This window comes from Typopeltis vanoorti, chromosome 15 (assembly GCF_054136105.1).
Source record: "Typopeltis vanoorti isolate ZY-2024b chromosome 15, IOZ_Tvanoo_1.0, whole genome shotgun sequence".
Lineage (NCBI taxonomy): Eukaryota > Metazoa > Arthropoda > Arachnida > Uropygi > Thelyphonidae > Typopeltis > Typopeltis vanoorti.
The window spans coordinates 70,739,010-70,745,972 of NC_143563.1; positions in this window are offsets into that span (position 1 = coordinate 70,739,010).

The window sequence follows — 6,963 nt, forward strand, 5'->3', positions numbered from 1 at the left end:
TTTACGTAAACTAATTATTTATTGGTTTCACGTAAAGTGGTGGTTGGAGGACTACCACTACTTTCCATGATCAAGTTCTCACTTCTTTGGATTCCACAGGAATCCAAAGAAGTGATCCACAGGCCTCTTGATCATATTCCTTATCCTTGTTCTAGTCTTTAGAAAATCTCACCAACAAGCATCTAGTAAATACTTCTTCTTCTATCCATCAAATTCTACGGATTACTTTATCTTAATTTAACCTCATACCTGATAGTTTCCCAATATCATCTTGATTACTTACCTTTATACCCATTTCCATGCCCTCAAAATTTGAGCAACCAGATCTTTGAGCATATCACTTCAGTGAAACCTTATGTCTGCTAGTCAATATTCTCACTACTTCAAGTCTTCTCTTGGGCTGTCTTCATCACCCTGCAATATGAGTTTCCTGAACTTCAACTTCTTATCAACCAATCCCAAGATCCTTTCCACTTCTTCCATCAGTATAGTTCCCACTAATAGACAGAAGAATATATACAGCCTCCCATCTGGGAAATGCAATGTTTGATACTTTATATGCATCAAACCTTTCCTGTCTCTTCAAATCCTGAAAAGGTAGCATATTGGTATCATTGTTCATAATACCCCCTCCCCCAAATTCACATTATCTACAAATAAATGAATACCCCCCACGACCACTGCAATCCATTTATAGTATCATTGAATAGTAATTTAATAGTAATGAGTCCCCAGTATTGAACTCTGAGGAACTCCATTTGTATGGATACTATCTCCACACACACACACATATACATCTCTTCCATATCTGTCAGCTTTCCAATCCACTAGTCTGATATCTAAATCCATTTTTGACAACTTAAATATCAGTTTGGCATGTAACAAAGTGTCAAATGCTTTTGCAACATCTAGATACCTACATATCATAAAAGATCATGGTATGTAGGTTTCTTTCACCATCCACTCTTTTTACTTTATTATTAAAATAAGAGCATCCTTTAATCATTCCATATTTATCTCCATAAATAATCTTATCTTCATCCACCTAGTTCTACACAAGTCCTTACTAACCTCTCTAAATAATCACAGCTCAAGAAATATAAATTGATATAGAATTTGATGCTTCAATTTTCCCAATCCTCTTATACAATGACAATTTTACCCTCTTTCGTGTATAGTCAGTTCCTGGTGCATATCTTCAAAACACACAGTGAAATCTCATCAATCCCTGCTGCCTTGTTCACAGCGCTTAGTACTCTAAATAAATATGGCAGTGCGATATTTACAAAAGAGAACTTGATTCCATCGTCCATTGACTCAACGAACAACAGAAATATTGAGATTATTACGATCACATTTAAAAATATCTCAATCACCTCAGTCTATAAACCACCAGAAGAAGCTTTCTCCTTCCCTGACATCCTCCTCACTAATAATGCATACATGACTAACGTTGTATTAGGTGACTTTAACAGCCATGGTGTTAACTGGGATTACACAAAGTCCAACGAAGATGGAGAACTTGTTGAAAAATGGGCAGAAAACCTTTCTCTAAACCTGATACATAATCCAAAACTCCCTGCATCTTTCAACAGTAGCAGATGGAAGTGAGGCTATAACTCTGACCTCGTATTTGTTAGCTCAAAAATATCCAACATCTGTGTTAAAAAGGTTTTAAATCTGATTCCACATACTCAACACAGACTTATAATGCTTCAATTCAACCCAGCAATTATTCCTAACACCGTCCCTTACAGACGACGATTTAATTTCCAAAAAGCTAATTGGAAGGGCTTTATGGAAGATCTTGACCGCTCCATAGAAGAAGTCCCTCCAAACCCTCAAGAGTATCATAAAAATACTGAGGAAAATCTCCATCAAACACATCCCCCGAGGATGCTGCACAAACTACATTCCAGGCCTTTCCAATGACATACAAGCCCAGTATGCTGATTACATACAACTTTAGAACACCAACCCCTTCTCAGAAGAGACTATCCAAGCAGTAGATTATGCTCCAAGATGGCAGAGGAAAGGCATTCCTCATGGAAAAAAGAAATAGAAGCCCTTGATATGACCCATAGTAGCAGAAAGGCATGGAACTTTATCAATAGTATTAGGAAGGATTTCACTAAGCCATATGAGCATCTGCAGATAACAGCTAAGCTAATCAAATTGCTCACCAGCTGCTGCTGAATGGAAAATTCACTAAAAAACACACAAAAAATAAGATACTTAGAACCCCAAGTGAGGAACAAAATATGATTAACTCAGATTTCACCATCGCTGAACTCAACGCTGCCATAAACCTATTAAAATCTAGAAAATCTGCAGGCCTTGATGATGTCTGTAATGAACAGATTAAACATTTTGGAACCGGGACTAAAGAGTGGTTATTAAACCTATACAACACTTGCCTCAGAACCCTAAGGATACCAACTATCTGGAGGCATGCCAAAGTCGTGGCCTTTCTGAAACCAGGGAAAACCCCAACCGAAGCAAAAACTTACAGACCTATATCACTACTCAGCAACCTCTTTAAACTCTATGAATGATTAATTTTGAATATGCTACAACCCCCTAATTGAACCCCATCTTATTACTGAGCAGGCTGGCTTTAGACCAGGCAAATCCTGCACATCACAAATTCTCAACCTCACTCAATATATAGAAAATGGTTATGAGCAAAAACTAGCCACAGGAGTAGTCTTTGTAGACCTAACTGCAGCATATGATACCATAAACCATCTCACATTCAGAAATAAAATATACAGAATAACTAAAGCCTATCACCTTGTCCTCCTGATCCAATCACTCTTGAAAAACAGATGCTTTTATGTGAACCTTGGGGGTACGAAGAGCCGCTGACACCACTCAAAAAAATGGCCTCCCCCAGGGAAGTGTGTTATCACCATTACTTTTCAACATCTACGTTGATGATCTCTCCCATCTTTCCAGGAACTAGAAATTTTATCTATGCTGATGACCTTGCCATAGCTACTCAGTCAAAAAATTTCAAGTCCATTGAAACTACTGTACTCTATCACTTGCCTTAATAGTCTAACCACATACTATACCAGCAATCAACTAAAACCAAACCCCTTGAAAACCCAGACTGGCCTTTTCCACCTTAACAATAAGGAAGCCAACAGGAAGCTACAGATTTCTTGGGAAGGCTCTAATATAGAACATTCCTGGAAACCAATCTACCTCGGTGTGACTCTCGATCGCACCCTTTCATATAAAACCCAATAGAAAAAACAAAGGCAAAAGTGAATGCAAGAAACAACATACTAAGAAAGCTTACCTCCTCCAAATGGGGTGCAGACCCTAGCACACTGAGATCTTCTGCCTTGGCCCTTTGCTATTCTTCTGCTGAATATGCCTGCCCAGTATGGTCCAGATCCTGCCATGCTGAAAAACTTGATCCAGCATTGAATGAAAGCTGCCGCTTAATTACAGGATGCCTGAAACCAACACCACTAAAAGACCTGTATACTTTGGCTGATATTGCACCCCCCCTTCAATTCAAAGATCTGCATTCTCAGCTGATGAAAGAAGCAGACAAATGAATGACGAACGCCACCCACTGTTCAGCCAGACCGCAGTGCCCCAAAGACTAAGATCCCGACATAGCTTCCTCACAACTGTTGAACCACCTAAAAACCTCCCAGAGACAAGACTTCAACAATGGCTTGCACTATATCCTGAAAATAATACTGGTATTCCAACAGCCGAACATCTTCCACATGGTGCCCACTTGGACTGGAATACTTGGAAAAGCCTAAACAGACTCTGGACAAGCAAACAAAACCTCATCAAATGGGGCTACTTCACTGGCCCAGACAATTGTGAGTGTGAGACAACCCAGTCCATGGAACACCTTCTTTCTTGTCCCTTTCTTCCATCACCTGTGCAAAAGAGGACCTTATATCCTGCACAGAAAGAGTAATTGATTGTGAAAGATACTGGAGGAACATCTGACCATGTTTATTGTATATAAGTTATGTATAATTCCTTTTTTTCATATTTAATTATTATTCCCTGTATAATTCACTTACCAAATCTAAGCTGATCTCATTGTAATGTATCTTAATTTTTGTAAATCATGTTGTACCACTACTGTACTACTTGTGTTTGGATACGAAATAAATAAGTACTCTAAAGACATCATATATACTAAATACTCAATATTCTAAACTTCCTTTGCATTTACTTTCAGTTCTTCAATTCCCCCCCCCCCCTTCTATTCTATTCTAGGAATAAAATATCTTGCCAGAATGACATGCCCTGCTCAAGTGAAACAATAAACAGCTCCACTTAACATCAACATTGTTTACCTAGTAATATTTTCTATACAGTCATTCTTCCACAATTATTTCTCCTCAAACTAGTCATATAATGAAAGATCTTGGATCATAGTGCTCTTATATTAAAAATACCTCAAGCTAGGAAAGTGACTGGCATCCTTAGTATACTAGTCACTTTCCTAGCTTGAGATATTTTTCATACAACATTCCTCCCTTCTTGATTTAAATTCCTGTTGATTTCTCTAGTCATCTATTTATCTGTCTTATCTTAGGAATACAATTTGTTACTACTGTTATCAAATATTTTATTATTATTATTATTCCATTAATATTATTTTAACAAAAATTCACTTTATATATTTACTCTTTATTTCAGTAATTTTATGCTATTACAAAATTTTGTATTAGTTTATCTGGTCCTGAGTCGTTTTTCCTTAATTCATTTTTCCTCTTTTCTTCTCTCTCTCTCCGTCTCAATCTATACTACCCTATTAAGTGTACATTAATTACACTATCATGCAACTTACACTGCCAATAAGTACTGAAATATGTTCATTAAATACACCAGTTGTAATAGTATTAATTATGATCTGCACTGAACAATTTGAAAAACGCGGTATTGTGGACTAAATTTCACAGCACATCAAGGTTAATTACATACGAGAAAATAAAATTATTTAATTTGATTTGAAAAAAAAAACGTATTCGGCTTTCTCTGCTACATTATGTTACATTTACACATAAAAATAAACTGTAACTGTAAATGATTATTATTATTTGTATGGGCACTCCACGAAGTCAAAAGACTTGTCATGGGAGACCCACTCTATCATTAACACAATACCTATCACACATCTCTTTAAACCTGTTCCCTGTTGCGGTGCTTACAACCACCTCTGGCAATCACTTTCACTCATTCACTACTCTCCAAGTAAAGAACCTAGTCTGCACATCTTTACTAACCACACTCTTAGAAAACTTCCGAGTGTGACCCCTTGTTTCCCCCCTACTCCTCATATATTGAAAACTTTCTTGTGTGCCAATCTTATAGAATCAATTTAGTAACTTATAAATTTCTATCATAACCTCTCTCCTCCACCTGTCAGCTAAACTCTGCAACCTACATATATTCTCAATGCATCCTCATAGGGAACATTCCACAGACCTGTCACCAGTTTGGTCATTTTTCTCTGAATCTCTCCACCTCCCAAAATTATGATTATAATTAATTAATAATAATACATAACTTACACTAGTGGCCAAAATTGTGGAAATCTTTTGGAAAAAGTGTATTTTTGAGGTTTGATGGCTCATAACACCACTTTTTTTTTGGTGTAATACCATAAAATTATGGTATTACACAAAATTATCTTTATTATTATATTACCAAATGAGGACATTTGTCGGTGTGTTATGTGATTGCTATTCAAGTTGGTTGGTTTTTTTTTTTTGTGTTCTTTCATTTAGTGAGCTTGTAAAACGTAATAAAATTAAAGAAATGGCACAAAGAGTTGACTGGTCACCCAGAAAGCGATGTAAAATAGTACTATTAAGTGAACAAGGCTACAGTTATGAAGAAATTAGAAGAAAAATTGGTGGAAACTTAACCAAAGGTGGCATTTCTAAATTTTTGAAGAGGTATAAGGAGACTCAGTCACTACAAAATCAGACTGGTAAAGGCAGGAAAAGGTGCACAACAGCAAGTGATGATAGAAGAATTGAGAGACTGTGCCTACGTGACAGAAGAAAATCATCTGGGTGTATACAAGATGAAATGGCGCAATACAATGTGAAGTTGAGTGCAAGGACTGTTCGGCGCAGACTGCAGGAATTTGGTCTAAATGCTAGAATTCCATGAAAAAAGCCATTTTTATCTCTCAAACAAAGGTTGAAAAGATTAAACTGGCTAAAACCCATGTTAACTGGACAGCGGAACAATGGGACAGCGTTATTTGGAGTGATGAGACCAAAATCTTCCTGTTTGGTAGTGATGGCATAAAATACGTAAGGAGAAGAATCGGAGAAGATTTGCATCCTGATTGCATTACACCTACCGTGAAACACCCACTTAGTGTTATGATGTGGGATTGGATGACATCAAAAGGCGTGGGCAGAATTTGCGTGATTTTTGGGAATATAAATGCCCCAAAATACATAAATGAAATACTTGAGCCCAAACTGAAGCCTTTCACACGTGATCTTTTCCAAGATAATGAAGCATTTATATTTCAACAGGATTCAGCTCCATGTCATGTTGCTGCTGTGTGCAAAAAGTGGTTTCAAGATAATCATATTCCACTGCTGGAATGGCCTGCAAATAGCCCAGATCTTAACCCAATCGAAAATCTATGGAGCCAACTAAAGAAACTTGTTAGTCAGAAGCAACCCACCAATAAAACCTAATTAATAGAAGCAATAATTCAATCTTGGTTTCACATTATAACAGCTGCAGAACTAACAAACTTGGTTCACTCCATGGGAAGGTGTTGTAAGGCCGTAATTAACGCTAAAGGTTACCCAACTAAGTATTAACTCACATTGTGAGAATTTTTGTATATCTCATTTTTTCTATGTTTCACTTTTCTTCTTTATAACTGCTGTTCTAATAAAAAAATCCTTCATAAAAGTTATTGCATTACATTCTTGATTAAAT